At 37.7% G+C, this 22,681-nt stretch overlaps 1 pseudogene; it reads right to left on the reverse strand.

Moving 5' to 3' along the window:
* Nucleotides 1-525: 525 nt before the first annotated feature.
* Nucleotides 526-22,681, reverse strand: part of LOC149212366 (serine/threonine-protein phosphatase BSL3 pseudogene) — a 42,098-nt pseudogene continuing 19,942 nt past the window's right edge.

Below are 22,681 nucleotides of genomic sequence, written 5' to 3' on the forward strand. Positions count from 1 at the left end.
CTTGTTTCTGAAGCTGCTTCTCCTTCATTTCAAAAACATGCATGTGCTCTTCTGGACAAATCAAATCCTTATATGCATTAAAGAGCATTTTGCCTTGAACCTCTTATGGGACAAGATACCAGAAGTGAACCTCCCTGGGAGTTGGAGGTGCACATTCAACGAGATGATTTGCTTGAGGGGCACGCTAAGCCTCGTTTTTATTTGAAATGGCGGTTCCAACACAAACCCTCAAATGAAACCAAAGAAAATCATGCCGTAGGTTCAGTGAAAAATGATAAGTGTTCGGTGGAAAATCAATGCAGAATTCTCTGAATGGAAATCAATAGAACCGTATAATCTGAGAATGCCCCATCGAAAGTCCACCGAGAGGCATCAAAATTTCATGGCACAATGCCGTAAACAAAAAATGCAAACCCTCATCGGTTAAATTCCACATAGCATATGTCGTATTTTAGGTACAACCCATCGTTGTGCACCACGTAGTCACTGGCGAAATCGTAAGCATTCAAGACCTCGTAGTCGTTTTTAATAACAATGAAATTCGAAACCGCTTGTTACTGCCTCGGTCACGGCAGCTTCCTCACAAAATCCTCTGAAGTTAATGAAAATCCTTGTTTTCTTCACAAAATCAGGAGAAAATAACGCATATCCCAAATTTTTAGGAAGAAATCCTGATGTTTCAGGCGATGTGATCGCAGGAGGAAGTGGATGAATCAGTTTCGGGACTTACAAGGTACCTGCCAAGAACTAGGATTGCACCTGCTTTATTTGCAGTACCGCAATAATTGGTGGCAGAGAAAAGAGTTATCAAATGGCCTTGGGAAAAACGCTCAAAGCCATCTATTACACATTCATGTGCTCGTACAATGATATAAGCCCCATTGTAGATCATTATGGTTGAAAAACTCCATCACTTGATCAGGCCCAAATGTAACCAATCCAGGCCCTCTAGCATTTGGTCGCAAACCCTCCTCACTGTCATTCTCCATAGAAAATCCATGAGAACTACCGATCCTGCTGCCATAGTTATAGGGCATTGCAAATTTTCAATCTGCTCAACATGGTTAATTGATCTTCCAATACTGCCATGCATGCATATTATTTTTTCTCAATAACTGCTGCTAGAGGCAACCAATTAAATAATTGATTGATACGATGCCATGCCCATATTCCATCCCTTTCACCCATGTGCTCAATGCACTCAATTCGAAACCCAAAAAGTGCATTAATATCCACAGCCTCATGATTTCCCCGGATCAAATGAACATTGTGTGGATACTCAACCTTAAGAGCCAGCAGCAGAGTAATTGTTTCCAAACTATGTTGACCTATGTCTACATAATCCCCAAGAAAAAGATAGTCGATATACGTTATATCTCTTGTTGTTGATGGAGCACCATACTCATCAAACAAACGCATTAGATCCCCAAACTGACCATGTAAGTCCCAAAATATCTTTACTGGGGCTCTGATTTGCAAAACACTTGGCTCACGTGAAAATATGCGTTCTGCATGATCACAAAGCTCATCAATTTCATTGCAATCTAAGAAGAATTTCCGGCACATTGGAGGCTTCCAACCATGAGGTTTTAACAAATATGCTAAGATTTTCTTAGGCACACTGTTAATTGACATCTGCTTGTCCAACAATTTTCTGGCTGCATTAGCACTTTCAGGTGTTCCATAGCTTACTCGCCGACCTGTAATGACATTGAAATGATGGAAAAAAAAAATTGGTCAGTTTTCAAAAGAAATAATGAAATTGAACCTATCTCTAGAAAATGGTTAGTTTCCAAAAAGTAATTTTTTTTTTTAATGTGGTTTTTATTTAATGTTTTGCATTTTTTTTTTTAAATATCTAAAAAACAAAAAAAATGATTAGTTTTTTTTAAATATCTAAAAAAACAAAAACAAAGAAAATGGTTTATTTTTATTTTTTTTAATAATAATATGTATATGTATGATACATATATTATTATTATTCTGTGGAATTTTTTTATTTTTTTTAAATCTAAAATTAAAAAACTAAATTTCATCTAAAAATTTAAAGATGTTTTTTTTCTCATTCACAAAATTTTTTTATTGTCATGTCACAGATTAATTTTTCAGCAAGAGTATTTTTATTCGAACTAAATCAATGGATTTTCTGATCTTCCTGATCGCACGAAGCGCAGGAAGAGAGCATACTAATCGCTTGATTTGTTTTTATTTATGCAGGGGGGTTTTTTTAAAAAGGACTGAATTTAAAACTAGCTAAATACTAAAACATCAGAAAACTCAAACTTGAACTCCTTTGTGAAGATCCTGCTGTCACCAGGTTTCACAAATTATTTTGTCTAAAGAAAAATACTAGTACTGAATTAAATTCCTAATGCCTGATCCCTTAGCACCATCCCCGGTAATGGTGCCAAAATGTTGGGCAATTTATTTGCTTAAATTGCTTTCATTAAATTATCAACCAGGGAAACTCGTAAGCTTGTGATGGTGCCAGCAATATATATGCAGGAGTAGGCAACTAACTCTATGTCTAGCTAAATTATTTACAATTCAATATAATATGCAAGGGAAGAGGCTCCTAATCAAGGAGGTCCTGGTTGTCCTTCCCTATAGTATCATAGAGAAATCATTGATTACATAAAACCAAAAATCTTGAAATGAAGACAAGAGAATGAACTTTAGTTGTTGTTCAGATTCAAAGAGAGAGAAAGACTAACTTAGTCTCTTGATTGTCCCCTCATATACTACTCCAAACTAAACTAAGATTCATTCATAAGCATAAGAAATGAAATGACTTGAAACATAAAAGCAAAAGAATGAATTTCAATTATCATATAAATCAAATGGAGAGAGAGCCTAACTTAGACCCTTGGTTATCCCCTCATATGATACTTGAAACATAAAAGCAAAAGAATGAATTTCAATTATCATGCAAATCAAATGGAGAGAGAGCCTAACTTAGACCCTTGGTTATCCCCTCATATGCTGATAAGATTTAAAACTCATTCATCAATCACAAACAAATCCTCAAACATCTAAGCAATTAAATGAAATAAGATCTATTATGAAATAAAATGTTTCTTTCATCCTTTTAGAGTGAGCTCAATTCTCTTAAGAACAAAGTGACAAATTATTCCATTTACTACACTATGACAACTTATATCTAAAACTATAAAATGGAAATTTATGTAAAATGAAGCTTTATTCTATTCCATCATAAGTTCGACACGTGCTCCAAGAGTCCTCCCTTTGGAATGGAGGAGGTACTCCTATTTATACAATGGGATGAGATAACAAACTCATAATGATGATTCACTAATCTCTCTTTAGTTCCATACATTTCTCAACCATCTAGACACATAACCCTATCCTCCATGATCTCCTCCATGAGGTCCATGATCTTCTCCATGAGATCATGATCTTTTCCATGAGGCTTATCTTCTCAAATTCGAATTTGATCCTTCAAGGCCACATAAAGGTGTCTTGGAAGCTTCCTTGGAACCTACACATGTCACAAAAACAACCCACTTTCCATATATAAAGTAAAATATATTATTTTCTAATATTTAATCAAGAATTTCTCTAAAAAATGCTTAAAAATAAACAATATTTGGAAAATATAAATGAGACCCATTAATGGTGAATAATAGGGAAAATGGAGTGACAAGGTGGTGAATAGTGAGCGATATAATGGAAGCATAGGTGAAAAATGTATGGTAATGAGTGACATTTTTGGAGCCCAACAGGTTATAATCTGGATCCTTTTCCTTTGACTTTTTATTCTGCTTCTTCTGCTGGCTGCATATGGTATTAAGAAGGTTGTAATGTCAAGGACTTGCCATGATTTCCCTCTCTGATCCAGTATACAATCTGATTGTATTTTGAATTAAGGTGAAAACCATTGTTTTGATGCCAAAACAGATTTCTCATAAGAGGGAAAGATAATTATATTTAATCTGCTTCCAATGACAGTTCTGATGTATTTCTTTGACTGCTGAAGGGTAACAACATTGATTTACTGCTATAAGTTTGTCAGCCCATAACTTGATCTGTGTATTAGTGTTCTTTTTTTTCTTTATTTAAACCTCAGAACATCTATCTAAGCCACAGAATCATTAAACAAAAGATGGCTTGAACAGGAACATTCCTGGAGATTATAAGTGGACCTTCAGATAAACTTAATTCATCAAAATTCAAAGTGAAAAATTTTGCTATAGTTACCCCTGTTGGAAGGAGGGATAACACAGAGCAAAGGAGATTTTTTCAGAGTGGCTAGAGATATTCTTCCATATTTGCTCTCAACTAGTGTTTAGTTCTCAGGATGGCATGAGGCTGCATGGGGGGATACTTCCATCTTTGGGTGTTGCAATCTAGGGATAGCAGCAACAATAGAAGTAGAAGATGAAAACCTTATCTTGGTCAGTATATGGGAAAGAATGTTCCCTCCAAGGAGGAAGCAAACATTCAAGAAATTCAAGATTGTTTTATGGGAGGGGATATTGATACTAGATGATGTGGGGCAGGGGGAATGGGGTATAACAACCATTTGTGTGAACATTAGTTATGTTTTGGGAACTTTGGAATGTAGATAAATTATGTTATTTGTTTGCACCCTTTGTACTTCGTTGGCAGAGTATTTAGTGCTAAGTATGAGTTTGTCTCTCTTTTCCATGATTATGATCACTTAACTATGATCCTTTAGTCCTTGGAAGGAAGCCCAGACAACCAAATCACATTTGGAATTATTTGCAGGAAGGAAACAAACATTCAAAAAATTCAAATTGTTTGAAAGGATGGGAGGATGATGCCAAATGGGACAGCGAGGAGGAGAGGTTGAAGAAGAGAAGATTATTCACCACTGTTATCCACAACACAAATTTGTGCAAGTGTCATATATACCCCATGAGAAGTCCTCAATATACTTCAAGAGAAATGCTCAAAGGGAGAACGACAATCATGTGAACATTGGTCACCTTGTTATGGGAATTTAGGCATTTTATATTGGTTTTCACACCAGTACTTCATAGTCACTAGTGCCAAGTGAGTGCTTCTATCTTTTTCATTATCATGACCACTTAACAATGATCCTTCGATTCTTGGAAGGAAGCCTAGATGGCCAAAGCATATTTGGAATTATTACATATCCTCCTACATAAGGATGGCGTTAAGGCCAACTCAGCGTATGTTTTTCCTCGTGTCTTGAGTTTGCTCCTTTTCCATTGTTAATTAAGAAATTGTTAGATTGTATGTTAATTTTGTAGCATCAGACATGTGTTCTAGTCTTGAATTTTTTCAAAGAGGCTAAGAAACACAAGAAATCCTGAACCTAAAAAATGTTTAAGGAGAAAACACCTAGAGATGACTCAATTAAGTTAATTGATCAATAATTAAAATTTGGTTTTTATCATCCTGATGATGAACCACATTAGTTGGTTCGAAACGCGTCAACAAATAATATTTTCATGTGATGGATCCTGAAGACTTTCTTCTAAATTAAAATTTTCCTAAGTCTAACTTAGGAAAAGTGATTAATTAACAAGAATTAATTGAGAAAGGTGAGATTTCTCTAGAAACTCATGAATTAAATGAGAAAAGTGAGATTTCTATTGAAAGTTAGAAACTCAGATGGATCAACTCAGAGATGATCTTGGCTATTGATGAGGATTTAATCATGGCTGTTGGTGAGCCAACGAGAGATTATAAGAGGAGGTTGATGGGTTTGGAGCAAAACACACAGGAAGAGAAAGTTTCCTTGGTAGATCGATTTTCCAGAGAGTAATATTCAGTTGAAAGAATTCGAGCTAGAAGGAAGCAGGAGCAAGAGGGAGATCAAATTTCCAGAGGAGGATTCCAGATCCAGAAAAGTGAGGAGAGGATGCTGAATTATTTTCCCAGGAGGCTACGAAAAGACTGCACATGTGCCTCAAGAGGGAAATTCGATTCAACTGGGAAGGAGGTTGTTTCAGGTTTCAGAGGCCGGGATTATGTTGTAGAGGTTAGGAGAAATTATTTTAGAGGCAATAACAGGCTAGATGACTAATTTAGGAGAAGATTCAGGTAGTGCACATAAGGGATTGCGTAAGCACTGCGCAAGGGTTTTCCGAAGCCATAATTCAGAGAGTAGATTGTTATGAGATTGCTTGTGGAGAAGGGAAAATTTCCCTTGATAATTTTGCTAGTATTTCTTTCAAATTGGATTGCTAGATTAAGCATCCAAATTGTACTCAAATTTCTGCGGCTGCATAATAATAATAAAACCCTCATTTGCTGCATTGATTTTCCCACATTCGGTTTTTTCCGAGGACAATTGTCCAAAAATAATTTTGTCAATTTTATTGTTTGTGTGCTAGCATTTTCTCAGTTTCCAAACATTTTATTTTCCACAGTAATTTTATGGTGAAGAAATTGTGGTGTGAATTATTCATTGTTTTCCGTTGCAAATAAATTGCTCAATAATTAACCAGTTAGAAGAATAATTTCCAGTTGCTACATTCTAAGGAATTTTCACATGGTATCAAAGAGAAGTTGATCATATCAAAACCTTAAAAGCGAGAGAGAGAGAAATTCACAGTTCAGAGGGAGTTCACAACATATTTTCTCTAGATTTGCACAGACACAGCAAGGTAGTTCGAACTCCCGGGAAGAGGGTTCGATTTTCTAGTGCAGGTGGCAAGAAAAATTCATAAAGCCCAATAGTAGTTCTAGCAAGCAATGGTGAAGTTGGGAAGCAGTTCCAGTAAGAAAATCAGTGAATCCATAGGGAAAATCTGAGCATAGTTGGTTTACAACAGTTTTTGTAGTAGCAGATGAGTGCTAGGTGGAAGAGGAAAACACACACTGAGGGATTCTTTCTCAGAGGGTTTCCAGTTTCAGTCCTGAAGGAAATCCAAAATTTCTAGTAGCAGATGGAAACAATAGAGAAAATCTGTGCATTTTCAGAAGGATGTGCATGTAGCTAAGTAGACAACCAAGTAGGAGAAGGAGGAGATTCTTGTTTATTTCCTAGTTGTGAGTTTTGCAGAAAATGGCTTTAGTGGGACTTGGGAATGAAGACAAGTTAGATGGGGCATCGAACTATTGTATCTGGAAGGCTAGAATTTCCTTCCTACTAGATGACTTTGGTTTGAAGACGTACGTAGAGAGAGTTCTTGCTGTGCCTATAGATGCAAATTGATGGGCCTCTAAATTAGACATAAATTAAGGCCCATGCCTCTAAATTAAAAAATAAATTAAGCACTATGACCATCCTTTAGCACATTAAACCTCTTTTTTTTCATTAGATAATTAATTTTTAACTTTAGTATATTCATTAGGAAGGTTTATGAATAATTGAATATTTGTGCCTAATATTATTATTTTTTTGTGGAATATTATGAGAATATCGGGTGTATTATGAAGAGTTGGAGGAGGAGATAATTTAGGGACTTGTTCCATACTACTGGAAGATCAATAATAAATAATAAATCAACAAGATATTATGGAATTATGGCACAAATTGTGGAACTCCAATGATTGAGAAAATCTAGGAATGTGTTCCACTAATCAAGGGAGCAAATCCACTAATCAAGGGATTTCGGTGGGGAAGGCTTCCTCCATTCATGGGGAATGCTTCCTAATCATTTTGTATAAGTACCAAGTCTAATTTTCCTCTAGGGATATAGATTTTCATTAGTGTTATTGTGGAGAGAGCTTGTATTTTTGCAGCTCCATTGTATTTTCTTGTAGGGATGTAATTCTTTTGATGAAAATAATGAAGATTGGTGTCATGTTTAGCTTCTAAATCCTGTTCTCCTCCATACATCTCTAAGTTTCCTCGGGCTTGGCCATCCTAGGAGCCTTAGAGCCCTTTTGTATCATTTTCTTTCCTTATTTTCATTGCCTGTTCACATGCATCTCTAGTTTTTATTTCTTTCTACTTTTGCATTTAGTATTAATGATTTCTTGTTGTAGGATTGAGTTAAATGGTTGATGTAAGTTCTTTTGTAGGATCACAAGCATTATTTAATCCTTGGAAAATATTTGGAAGTTCATAATAATCATTGAGTTTCTTGGATTAGTCTTCTTATTCCCAAATCTAGATTACTGGACCTCCTTTTTATTAAAGAACTGTAAATTTCTGCTATTTTTTAAAGCATGCTAACGAGCTTCAATCGACTTGATTCCACTTGCATTAGATCAAAAAAAAATTCTAGTTCACAACAAAAATTACCCCAGTAAATTTCCACTTGATTTGGTTAGGAATTTTTTAGATTTACTAGCTCACTAGTTCTCGAATTTCTAGATTTTCGACTAGTAATGTTTTTTTTTTTTTTAGAATGGGTTAACAAAGGTCTTTTTGAGTGATTCCACTTGAAATAGGGACCTACGACATACTATTTAATAATAAAATTTTTCCAATCCAATTTGGATTTGATTTTCTTGGTCATTAAACCCTCACCAATTTCATCATTTCACAAGGAAACTTCTCCAAGCTTTTTGTGCGAATCCATCCATCTTTTGACTTTGGTTTTGAGTTCTAGTGATCCTAGGAATTTTCCCACTCCATTCCAGCCATCACACACCTTTCCTAGGCCTCCCATCACCTCCAACACCTCACATTTTCCTCTCGGTTGTATCCTGTAGGTTTCCTGTAATTCCTACAGGATCATCTTGTAGGTTTCTAGTACATCGTGTAGGTTTTCCTGAAACGCCCTGTTTTGAGGTCGATTGATGGAAAACCTCTAGGAAGTCACCAAAAGCCTCCTAAGGATCTCCCATACCATCCAACCATCTCCTAACCCTTTCATCCAACCTCCAATATCCTTAATTCACCTTCCACATCACCAAAATACATTAGTCTGCATACTTGATTGTGCATGAAAAAGACAAAAACAGATTTATTTCAGTCCCTTTACTTGCACATTAGTGATGTTTGATGCTTCTTACTTCCATTCTTAGATAGTAGCATTTGTTCATGATAATTTAGCGTTATTGCAAAGCATATTTTCTTGGTAGTTAATTAGGACATGGTGTGATTTAGCATTGAATTTCTGTCTCTTTTCTTGTACTTTTTTCTTGCAATAGGTTAAGGTTCCATTTCAAACATTTCATTTTCTGCAATTCGTTTAGGATTTGACTTTAGTACATTCACTCCATTACATCATCACATCAAAGGAAGGACACATTGTATGCCACACATATAGTGTCGATGCCTCTTAAGTTTGTAGAACCTTGGGTTGATAATTAAATTCGGTAGCCTTGGGAGTTGCAACATTCTTGTTGCAATACCGGGGCTCATCACAAATCAACTAGAAAACTAAAATAAGGAGATGGCCAAGGTAAATTGATTGATCCTTGATGGAGTTCGAGATCATATAGTCTCACAAACAACAGTCAAGAATATGACCAAGGAAATGTGGGATGCTCTCTACCAGAATTCTTCCAGGAATCAAAAGATGTTCTTGCAAAAGAAGTTGAGGACCACTAGGATGCAGAAAGGTGAAGGGGTTACTCCGTACCTTACTAGCATTTAGGACATCCGTAATGAGCTTTCCGTGGTTGGAGAAACACCTCCAGATAGTGAATTTTTGTGTGTATCTATCAATAGTTTTGCTAAGGAGTGGGCTAGTTTCATCCAAGGCATCAGTGGACGAGATCGACTACTAGGGTGGGATAGATTGTGGGCATATTTCATGCAGTAGGAGATGAGACTTGCTCTAGTCAAGACTAACCTCGGTAGCAGAAACAGCTGTTACCACTTCGTAATTCCTCCAAGCTGAGGAGAGGAACCCAAAGGTAACCACAAACCAATATTTAGGGTTGGAAGCTAGCCCTTCCAAACCCAGAGAGGGCTCTCTCTTATGAAATCTTTTGGATCTTAGGCTAGGTCTATAGATCAAGGTAGAATAATTTTAATAGTTTGATGGTAGGGGGGAGGGAAAATCCATTGGGCATGGAGTCAAATTGGGTAGATTGTGGGCATATTTCATGCAGTAGGAGATGAGACTTTCTCTAGCCAAGAGTAATCTCGGTGGAAACAACACCTGTTAGCACTTCGTGATTCCTCCAGGTTGAGGAGAGGAACCCAAAGGTAACCACAAACCAATCTTTAGGGTTGGAAGCTAGCCCTTACAAACCTAGAGAGGGCTCTCTCTTATGAAATCTTCTGGATCTTAGGGTAGGTCTATAGATCAAGGTACAATAATTTTAATAGTTTGATGGCAGGGAGGAGGGAAAATCCATTGGGCATGGAGTCAAATTAAGCTAAATATTTTCAGTGCTATGATGGGAAAATGAAGAATCCTTAGACAGGGGAATGGAAGGCAATCCTTTATGGTGTCTTTATCAAATTTCATTGTAGAAAGGTGAGTAGAGGAATAATGGAATTGATAATATCTAAAGCATCTAGTTGAGGATGAATTTTAGATATTAAGGTGGAGGAAAAACACTGAAATGTTTAGTTACTTATAACAGAGCACCTGAAAGTGAATTTTGAAATAAATTTGTTTAACTATTTGCTGAAGACATAACATTTAAGCACGACCATAATAGAAGATAAAAAACACAAACAAGAGATAAACATCACCATAAATGATTGACACAAGAATCCCTGAACAAGTAGACTTCGACCTTCATCATTCACTGATTTTTTTTTAAATAGAACTGCACAATGCACAATGTCTTCTCTCTATCACACACCAACTAACCCTTTTCTCAATCAAAATTACATCACATATACATCAAAATATTAGTTCCTCCCTTTAGGAATTGAATTCCCCAAAAAGACTTGGTTTACTGCATGTAGCAACGAATATAGAACCACCTTCTACAAATTAGGAAACTGTTTGACTAGAGGAATCTTTAACAAAATACATTGAATGCCTTCATAAGGACGAGGCTTGAATCTCCAAGACACTTAAGGACACTTGTCATAACCATATAAACTGACTTCAAGAGGTATGGAGTTGGATTGAAAGGTTAAATTGCTGACTGTGTAGAAACGCAACAAATTTGTTGCGTTACTTCTTCCTTCAGAAAAAACTCAGCAAAAAACACAGTGAATTCACCATTCTCTTACTTTTGATCATCTCCTGGATTTTTGAATGTGTCAGATAGGTGGAAGACAACCCCTAAAACATAAGACACCTGTTATAAGACATCTCTTCAAACTGCAAACCTCCATCCCTGAAAATCATCACCTACAGAAAAAATGTGGTGGTTGAGCGCACTTAAACTTCACTTGCATGGGTTTGACCAGGTGTTGAAGTCTTTGACCGAGAAATATGGTTGATTGATGATGTTGACAATATCAAATACATTCTTTGAACCTCTCCATAGATCAAAAGGAGTGCCAAACTTTGATCTTCTACCAAATCCCAATGCCTTTGACAGTAATGCAACAAATTTGTTGCGTTGTTGTATAACTTATCTTCTTTGCAAAAAGTTCCAAGAAATCAGAGGATATGATTGATATAAATTGGTGCACTTGGAAAAAAAGGGAAAAATGCAAAGGTATCTTGATTACTTGTCAAAAATCAAACCTTAACTGCCTCAGCTAACAGCTCCAATGTTCCTCTTCTTTTGTTCTGCATTTCCTACAATGCCTCCTTAGTGTATTGAAAGTTTGTTGTCCCTCATCCAACTCAGTATTTTTCTTATCTTGTATTGAATTTTCTTTCACCACTCAAAAACTTTAATATATCATGTCCTAAATTGACTCTAAAGACTCGATCTCACACTCTTCACAAAAACTAAGGACTTGTTCTCTATGAGATCATAGCAACACTTTTATAAATTGACCAAAATGATGAAAAGACTAAACTTGAATTTGACTACTATAGCATAGGACTCTAAAAATATCAAAGGACCAAAGGGGGTGAAGGAAGAGGAGAATGTAGCCCTTGCATCAAAGGGAAAGGAAAAGAAAGGTCCTAGTCAGGGACAAGGTTCACAGGGAGGAGAGAAGAAGAAAATGGATCTTTTGAAGATCAAATGCTTCAAGTGTGGTGAATTTGGTCACTACAACACTCAGTGTCCTTAGAGGAAGAAGGACAAGAAGGAGAAGCAAGAGTAGGCTTCGACAGAGATCGACAATTTGTCTTCTAGATTGGAGGATGAATTTGCATTATATGCAGCTATACCTCCATGAGAGAAGTGGGGTGACATTGAATTTTAGTCATCGAAGTTGAAGAGTTTTGGGTAGGGTCCAAAGAAGATAGCATCAGACAGATGCTTCCTCATGGATCATTACCCTTGCTATAGGGATCCACAATATTCAGTAGAATATGGATCAATGTCAGCATGGAGCAGTCAGTTCTTGAGGGACAGTTGTGTTGAGAAATCTAGGGCAGAAAGAGAGGGCGATTTCTCTAGCTTGTGATAACTGCTTGTGAATGCTTTTTAGTTTTCTTGATTAGGTTCTTCTTTTAGCTTGATTATTATAGTGTTCACTTCATCAAAAAACTATCAAAACATAAAGAACAATGAGACAAAGGACACAAGATATAGGCAATTAGCCAGGGCCAAAACCTCTTCAATCTTGAGAGGAAAACCCACAAAATTCTTCTTCTTATAATATTTTCAATTGATGAATTCCAAGACCTAGACCCTTGACCAAAACCCCCTCCAAGACCAAGTCAAAGTTTCTCCTTGATGAGGTTTTTCATCCTTGAGGCCAACGTTGGTCAAAATTACCTACTTCTTCAAATTTCGACCCCTTAACTCAGAATCTCGACTAGCTGTTGCAAATCTGTAATTATGGTTTCTTATATAGAAACCTTAAGTTTCATTAGAGACTTGAAAATGGATGAATTTCCCTTTTATCTTCATTTCTTTACTTGGCTTCCCTTCTTTTTCAACTTGGATTGCTAGAGAGACTTTTCTTAGTCCAAAATATAGCTTTTGAAGACGACTGAAACTTCATGCTTACTGCTGTAGAAACGATGCCCTAACACTTCGCACGTGTGGAGTAGAGTGACCCAAAACATGCCTATAATTGCTTAGATCTTCCTTTCTCTTGCTTCTCCTTGATTAGGCTTCTTTTTCTTCCTTGATCGAACTCTTGTATGCTTGAGTGAATGTGTCTTGAGTGAGGTCGAGTTCCTCTTTATATAGCCATTCTTGAGCCCTTAAATATGTTGATTTTACCTTTTAGAGAGGCGAACTGCACTTTTGTAGGCCGACTTGATCCTTTGTATTTGACAAGGTCTTGGAGGGGTATTTGACTTTGTCTTTGACTCAAATATTTTTTCTTGCAATATGTAACATGCCCAAGAAGGGTTATTCATACATGACAATGACTCTTTTTGATTTTATAGACTCCATGAAAAATCTTAAAAGCTCTCAATGGGAGCTTGACCTAAAATAAATTTCCTTTGAGCATGAAACCTGTTACCGCTCAAACTAGCAAGGGTCCTAAAAGGGGATCCTTGAAGGGCTACTACTAGTTTAAGGGCAACAATGGAGCAATAGCTCACTGTCACCTAGGCTAAGGCTCCCTAATTTTTATGGACTTTCACCGATGGGAGGAGACCCGTTATGATAAGGATCACGAAATGGATGGATCGATGATAGGGTGAGGGATGATCCTGGAAGCCTATTCACAAGAGAGGCTCAAATATGCGGCTTTCTTGCTTTGGAGTGCAAGGTTGAAAGGCTCTCAAGGAAGGGCTTAAGGATAATTTCAAGGTTTAGGTTGACAAGGTATGTATCTTATAATGGAGGTTCCTAAGCCTTAAATTCTTGTGAAGAATTGGATTCTAAGTAATCTTTGAAGGACTGTCCTAAAAGGGGATCCTTGAAGGGCTACTACTAGGTTAAGGGCAACAATGGAGCAATAGCCCTTGGTTAAGGCTCCTTAATTTTTATGGACTTTCACAGATGGGAGGAGACTGTTATGATAAGGATCATGAAATGGATGGATGAATGGTTGGGTGAGGGGTGATCCTGGAAGCCTATTCACAAGAGAGGCTCAAATATGTGTCCTTCTTGCTTTGGAATGTAAGGTTGAAAGGCTCTCAAGGAAGTGCATAAGGTGAATTTCAAAGTTTAGGTTTAAGGTATGTATCTTATAATGGACGTTCCTAAGCCCTAAAATTCTTGTGAAGAATTGGATTCCAAGTGTTCTTTGAAGGATTATCCTTAATGGTGTATGGTACCACATAGGACCAAGTGGACCTGGGGTTAGGTCAAGGGGGTAGGGTTTAACAACCAATGATATGCTTGACTTATCCCAAAGGGAGAAAGGGACCAAAGAAAGAATTTTTAATGCAAGGCAATATGAGGGTCCCAATGAGGTTTCTAGCCTAAGGAAACCAAGGGAAAGATTCAATCTCGAAGTTAGGGCTTGAGATATCTCAAAATACCACCATCGAAATTTCTTCAAAATTGGAGGGCACCTAGGAGACACATCAGTGCAGAGGATGCGAAGAGATCGAATTTTTTGAGTGGGTGGTTTGCAAGATAAATGATGCCCTAGGAGACCTAATGGGCTAGGCCTAGAAAAGAAAAGGGATGAGAGGAAATAAGGTTTAAGGTGATCACCTTATGGTGGACCAGTGCCTAATCCTTTAGGGAGATGGAGTCAGGTAGAATTATGGCTATGGACTTTTGGATTTTCTAGGTCAAGGAGGCCTCAAAGACAACTTCACTTAACATTAGGGGAGCAACAAAAGTAGCTTCAAACACTTTATACTTCACTTTGAAAAATAGATGGCTAATCAAGATGAATTTCAGTAATGAAACATCCCTAGGAACATTCATTCATTATACAAGGCCCATACATGAAGCAACAATATCTATAAAAAAATTCCACAACTTCGCATAAATGGATGTAGCAAATTAGTCCTAGTATAGCGAAATCCCAGCAACAATATATGTGACAAAAATAGAAAGAAATAATAGCATTAAATTGCACTTACATTTATAAGAATATATCCAACCATCCAAAATTTTCCATTCAAGAAGCTCCAAGACATGAGAAAATAATCCAAACATCATAATTCATTCCATGCTCCAAAAATTCGTCCTCCAAGAAGGATAACAAAAATCTCTAAAGAGGTACAAGTACAAATCCAAGTGATGATGCTAAAATGAAATAACATCACATTATTTATACATGTTCAAATGAATTTGATTTTCCTAATGAGGCCTAATTGAGCGCCTAAAATAAAATAATGTACAAGATAACTAACTTTTGGTGACAAGCCCACCAAACTAGCTCAAAATCAAAAGAATAAGCCTCTCAAGAGGTCGAATAATCAATAATATATGTCGTTGGGCCTTGGAGGAGGCCTAATGAAGTCCATAGGTGTCATAATGTGAAATGGGACTCCCGAAAGCAATGGACAAGGGGGTAGCCCCTTGTTCTCCAAGTAGTAAACCTGTGGTGCTCCCAAGTGGTTGTGGGGGCAGATAAGTGTCCTCATGGGTCTCCAAACAAATCGAAGATGCTCATAGACCATCTGCAAGGGCTCTGATGATAGTATAAATGATGCCACATCATCATACAAGTCATGGGTCATCTGCCAAGTACATAATGTAACTGTGGGGCTGCCTAGGCATGGTGAACCAGGTGCATCTTCTTCATCCAATAGGTGAACCATACGCGATCTCTGAATGACTCTGGGGATCCATGGAATGGTATATGTTGTTGTGGAGGCCCATGGATCTCTACACACACCCTACGTGTGCCAATGTAGCCCTCTGGAGGGTTAGGAACCCATATAGGGAGACCAATATGTCCCCATACCTTCCAGCACATCAAGTCATTAAAGAAATCAAGTAAAAGAATTTATAAACCATGGAAAACAAGTGGGCACTTCATAATGGCATTCCCTTCCATAATGGGCTTTGGTATGTGCTAATGTCTCCAAGCTCCAAGGGGGGTTAACCAATCATCCTATTAGGTGGTTTCTGCTTCCAAAGGGGGTGATATGTCCATGGTACATCCTTCAAATGATGGTGGCATGTAATACAATGATGGAACGAAGTAGGGGATGAAGGGGAACAACTTGGGTCACATGCCATGGTACAAGGGTAGCTAATAAAAAGGGAAGCCCACACTTGGGTAAATGATGTGTAGGAGGGAGCAATCATGGTACATGAGTTACCCGGCCTTGATTTTTCCACCCTTCTTTGTATTCCTTTTTCCTTTTTTATTATTTTCTTTGGTTAACTGCTCGGGGCTCAAAGGAATGAGAGCATGATGTGTAAAGTATAACAATGGATACCCCTTTTCAAGGTGGGGTAGTTCATCTCCCACTAGGCGTTGGGACAATCATGGGTTCCTAAATGACAAAGGAGACTCATATAGGGCCTCTAGGAGCTAGGGTGATGGCCATGAAAGGGCTAGAGCTCATGTAATGACTTTTTCCCACGTGTTAAATGTGTTTGTCCCAGCCATCTTTTGCATTTTGTGGTACAATTTCCTGTTGAATGTGGCCAATTATGGTTTTTCTTTTCTTTTTAGTTGCATCAACCTTTAGGACATTGTACCAGGCCCGACCCAAGATGTGGGCAAGGGGAGGGGGTGGTTGACCCTTATGTGGACCCAGGAGAGGAATGTGGACGCAGGTGGGAGAAGTGATGAAAAGGGTTATAATGAGCGGAAGGGGAGTGATATATGTGAATTGGGAAGCGGGACCACCCATCCAAAATCAAGGTTTCCCATGTAACACCATCCCAAAAACCCAAAGGCCAGTAAAACAGATCCCACGGGACTAGGGTTCAAGGTTAACATCCCAAAAGAGACCTAGGGGACAAGAGCACAAACCTACTCGACTATTTCCACCGAATCCCCCATTATTCCATGCCCAAGAGTTTCCATGACAAGTAAACTAAAATACTCAATTACTAAAAGGCAAGGCATACCTTTAGGCTTGGGAGGCCCACCTTCAAACATACGATCATGACAAATGGGTGAGGGACCACATGGATGGCTCAGGTGGTAGAGAAATGTCACAGTGGGCTAGTTGGTGGCTACAAGGGGTTGTTGGTTGCTAGCTGAGGACCATCATGGATAAAAATTTTCTCCTAGGGATATCACCCACAAAGTAGTGGGTAAAAAAATGCATGACTCAAGAACAATAATAAAAAGTTTATTTTTCTCTTTTCATTGAATACGTAAAATCAACATTACATATGCCATTATGAAGACCAAATCTAGTTACATATTTCAACACTCCCTCTTAACTAGGGAGGTATTCATAATCCATACAAGGTACTTGGACATTCTTAATCTAAAGAATTCTCATAAGAAGAGTCAGATTGGTAACCCATCTGTATAGCATCATATCATCCAACATTGTCACATAGCAAGGCCTTGACTAACAACTCTATCTCTCCACAAGACCATGGAACAATGCTGGTGAGACCAATGATTTATAGGCACCCTCATCATTGTCTCTCTCGGAACATACCCCACCCAGGTTCTCTCAAGGTACGTTCCACCAAGACGATTCTTATCTTGGATTCCTATTCCTCAAAGAATATCAGTCCTCTATGACTACTCTTATCTTGGATATGCTACCACATCCTCAAAGAGGATTGGATGCTAGATGCTTACCCAATCCTCCATTCTTTCTTCCCAAGTGAAGACAAGAATGATGTGTTTATCTCTCCCTCTCAACTAGGGAGGATATACCCATTCCAATGAAGGAATGTACCCATTCCTATAAAAGGAATGTACACAAGCTCCCTCTTAACCAGGGACTTGACCAAGCTCCCTCTTAACCATGGACTTGCTTCCAAGAACTCTTTAGGTGGAGATCATGGGGCAAACAACTGCTTGTAGGACTCCCTCTTTCGATGTCATGAATTTATTCCTTTTTATGGAACATACATCTTTTTGGGACTTCTTGTAGGGCACAAACCATCCATCACTTTCATTCATGAATCATGTTAGTCATGTCATCATTTCATCATAAAGTGATCCATTAGTCCATATCTAACCTTCCTTCATACCTTGCTACCTTCTTCACGTCATGTTTCCTTCCAGATATTTCATCTTACCACATGAGTATCAATTGTAGATGACATCTACAGCTCTTCCCTTGGTAACCCTGCATTAGCCCATCCAAATATTGTTCAAAAATAGAAAATGAACATTAAATCAAAATTACCTTTGTGATGTTCTTTTATTATGACATCTCCTTGTTTGAATCAACATCCTGCATACATATTGACACATCTCCATAAAGATATACAATGTCAAGGGTCTCTTTCTTTTTCAGATTTCATCAAGATCTTCATATCTTTCCCATGGAGATATCATAGTCAAATCTTTTAGTCCTAGGATGTTGATAGCCTTCTCCATAGTTACATTTTTCATGATATCTTCCTTTCTTTATTCACATATTTCTTCCAGGAACTTCTAATCATAGTTCCTTCAACTTTTTCAACCACCTCGTATGACATATTATGTTTATTTCATCTAGTCAATGTGTGAACCATGCCTTCATGCATCCTTTCAAAGGAGGAGATCCTTTCTTTTGATCATGCTCTTGAGGTAGAGCATTTATCCATGTTATTTGCAGCCATATGACATGACTCAATTAAATACATGCATACATACCTCATCTCTTCCTTTTAAGTCATATAGACTTCCTTCAACAACTTCCTTGATTGAAAGAACTTCAATCACCTTGACTTGCTTTACTTCTTATGACATCATACCATTATTCCATGAATCCCGTACTAGGTGGAATTCTCGGCGAGACACTTTCTTCTTCCAATAGGTGAACCTTCCAATGAAGATTCCAATGAATGATGTATGATGAGCTTTATACTAGATGACTTTCTTCTTCTCATAAGTACTACTTATGCTTCTAATGAGGTTACCAAGAGTTACATAGATTTCTATTTCAACTATCTTTCATGCTTCTCTAAGATGATGTAATGAGCTCTTGCTTTCAATTGTATGCTTTTATGATGCCATGATGCATCCTATCATGCTTCTTAGTGATTCCTACGATGATATTTATACAATAGAAAACTTGAAAAGAACTAGGTGAGGAAGACTATCTCAATCACAGTAGAGATCTTTTACTTCCTCTTTTTTGGATTTCTTCTTTTCAGCGTCCTCCACTTCTTCAGTGATATGGGCTTCTTCCCTTCCTCTTTTGTTGTTGTCCTTCTTGAGCTTAGGAAAATCTCTCTTGCAGTGCCCATACTCTTGACATCCATACCATTGAACCTTCGCCAAATTCTTCTTCCTTTTCTGAGGACCAAAATGTTCAAATTTACCTTTCCTCTTTGCAATGGAAACATATGCTTGAGTTTGCTTGTTTGATCCTACATCAATCTTTGCCTTCAACCTGGTTTCTTCAATTTGGCATAGTGACTATAGATCATTGAATGGAGTAGCTTCCTTCTTCCCATAGATGGTTGATGTAAAGTTGTCCAATTCTTCCAGTAGTGAATTGAGCACTATGGTAGTCATCTCTTTGTCATACATTATTTCTCTTAACTCTTGCAGTTGGTCCCTTATTTCATACACCCTCATAAAGTATGAGGCTATTCCTTCTTCTTTTTATATCTCCATCTTGTAGAGTTCTTGCCTTAATGGGATTACAATTCTACAAGCTTGTCATATATTCCTTTTGATGATTCTAATTTTGATACATAGGGAATGAGGGGATCCTTGATGGATTCTATGAGAATCCTTTGAGCCCTTACTTCCCCTTTCATATACCTTGCAAGTGCTTGAGCATCTTCTTTTGGAGGTTTAGTGATTGAGCCCTTAACATGATCTACTACTTCATTTTCTATGAGGATCAAATCAGTCCTCTTCTTCCATGCATTTGTAGATCCAACCAACTTGTTGCTCTCCTTGCAAAAAGACATTTTGATAGAATCAGATGAGGTCATAAAAATACTTACTTGACAAGATATTCCTTGATGAAAATATTCTCAATTTGTTGCCTTCCTGATATTGATGATGATATGGAAGTATAATATTTTTTCTTGAAGAAGGTGTCTTCTCTCATAAGTGATCCAAAGAGAAGGAGACCACCTTGAATCCTTGATGACGATGACACACCTTGAATCCTTGATGATGATGATGACAACGTCCTTGATCTTGCTTCCCATGGATGAGTAGATGTCAAGTTGCTTTGATTTGTACATCTCTTCAATTTGAGTAGAGGTAGGGTCTTTTGTGGTCTCCTTCCTTGTGATGATGATTTGAGAAAGATTCCCAAGAATGCTTTAAGTATAGACTCTTTCCTTGAACAAGCTGGGGTATTTTCTTCAAGATGATGATGTAGTCATTGTCTTTGAAAAGCCTTGGAGATGATAGGATCTTCTTGATGCTTTGATGCCCTTGATACCTTTCTAGAACATCGATGTGATTGAGTGTCCTTTATTAAGCTGCCCTTCCTTGATTTGTCACCTTAGCTCTGATACCATGTTGAGAAATCTAGGGTAGAAAGAGAGGGTGATTTCTCTAGCTTATGATAACTGCTTGTGAATGCTTTTTACTTTTCTTGATTAGGTTCTTCTTTTAGGTTGATTATTATAGTGTTCACTTCATCAAACAAATATCAGAACATAAAGAACAATGAGACAAAGGACACAAGATATAGGCAATCAGATAGGGCCAAAACCTATCCAATCCTGAGAGGAAAACCCACAAAATTCTTCTTATAGAATCTTCAATTGACGAATTCCAAGACCTAGACCCTTGGCCAAAACCCCCTCCAAGACCAAGTCAAAGTTTCTCCTTGATGAGGATTTTCTTCCTTGAAGTCAATGCTAGTCAAACTTATCTACTGCTTCATATTTTGACCCCTTAACTCAGAATCTTGGCTTGCAGTTGCAGATATGCAATTATGACTTCTTTTGCAGAAACCTTAGGTTACATAAGAGGCTTCAAAATGGACGAATTTCCCTTTTCTCTTCTTCGCTCTACTTGGATTCCCTTCTTTTTCAACTCGGCTTGCTAGAGAGACTTTACTTAGTCCAAAATATAGCTCTTGAAGGTGACTGCAACTTCGTGCTTACTATTGTAGAAATTATGCCCTAACACTTCGCATGTGTGGAGGAGAATGACCCAAAACAGACGTATAATAACTTTGATCTTCTCCTTGATTAGGCTTCTTTATCTTCCTTGATCGAACTCTTGTATGCTTGAGTGAATGTGTCTTGAGTGAGGCTGAGTTCCTCTTTATATAACCCTTCTTGAGCCCTTAAATAGGCCGACTTTACCTTCTAGAGAGGCCGACTGGACTTTTGTAGGCCGATTTTAACTTGTAGAGAGGCTGACTGCACTTTTGTATACCGACTTGATCCTTTGCATTTGACAAGGTCTTGGAGGGGTATTTGACTGTCTTTGACTCAAATAATTTTTCTTGCAATATGTAACATGCCCAAGAAGGGTTATTCATACATGACAATATCTCTTTTTGACTTTATAGACTCAATGACAAATCCTAGAAGCTCTCTATGGGAGCTTGAACTAAAATAAATTTCCCTTGAGCATGAAACCCATGCCTCAGGAACAATAATAATAAATTTATTTTTCTCTTTTCATTGAATACATAAAATCAACATTACATATGCCATTATGAAGACCAAACCTAGTTGCATATTTCAACAAGTTGCAGTACTAGTTGCAGTTAGATGCTGAGGGGCACAATGAAGTTGCAACACAGACAGTTACTGAGTGGATAGTGCAAAGGCTAGTAGTAGTTAGAGACTCAGGAGGTAGTTACAAAACCATCAAAGAAACATAGTGGATGCAATGTTCTTAGTTGCAGTAGTTTCAACAACAATAACAACATGAGATCAACTGCAACGCAAAGAAAAGTTGGCAGCAGTGCAGTGTCAGCAACAACATAGATGCAGTGTGGTTTAACTATAGTTGTGGCAGATGAATCAGAGTTGCACAGTAGTTGGTGGGAAATGGTAGATTTTCACAGTTGTCAGACATCAACAACATGTATGGGGGGAGATGTTATGAGATAGAGAGAACCCCTTCCTCGCTAAGAGGGAGTGTTAAGTTTTGTAGCATCGGACAAGTGTTCCAGTCTCCACTTTGGGCAGAGAGGCTAACAAACACAAGAACTCCAAAACTCCAAAACTCAAAAAAACGTTTTAGGAGAAAAAACCTAGAGATGGCTCAATTAAGTTAATTGATCAATAATTATTTTTTTCCTAAGTCTAACTTAGGAAAAGTAATTAATTAACAAAAAATAATTGAGAAAGGTGAGATTTCTCTAGAAAAATGATCTTAACTATTGATGAGGATTGAATGATGGACATTGGTGAGCCAATGAGAGATTATAAGAGGAGGTCGATGGGGTTGGAGAAAAACACACAGGAAGAGCGAGTTTCTTTCGAAGATCAATTTTCTAGAGAGTAGCATTCAATCGAAAGAATTCGAGCCAGAAGGAAGCAGCAAGAGGGAGATCAGTAGCAAATTTCTGGAGGAGGATTCTAGATTTGGAAGAGTTAGGAGAGGAGGCTGAATTATTTTCCCAGGAGGTTGCGTAGGTGCCTCAAGAGGGAAATTCGATTCAATTGGGAAGGAGGTCGTTTCAGGCTTCAGAGGTCAGTAATATTTTCCAGAGAGCAGGAGAAACACTTCTAGAGGCAACAACAAGCTAGACAATTGATTTCAGAGCAGATCCGGGCAGTGCACAAAAGGGACTATGAAATCACTGCACAAGGTATTTCGGGGCCATAATTCAGAGAGAAAATTGTTCCC

The sequence above is a fragment of the Pinus tabuliformis genome, chromosome 1_1, assembly GCF_031772625.1.
Source record: "Pinus tabuliformis cultivar Carrire ecotype Pingquan chromosome 1_1, CPIR1, whole genome shotgun sequence".
NCBI lineage: Eukaryota > Viridiplantae > Streptophyta > Pinopsida > Pinales > Pinaceae > Pinus > Pinus tabuliformis.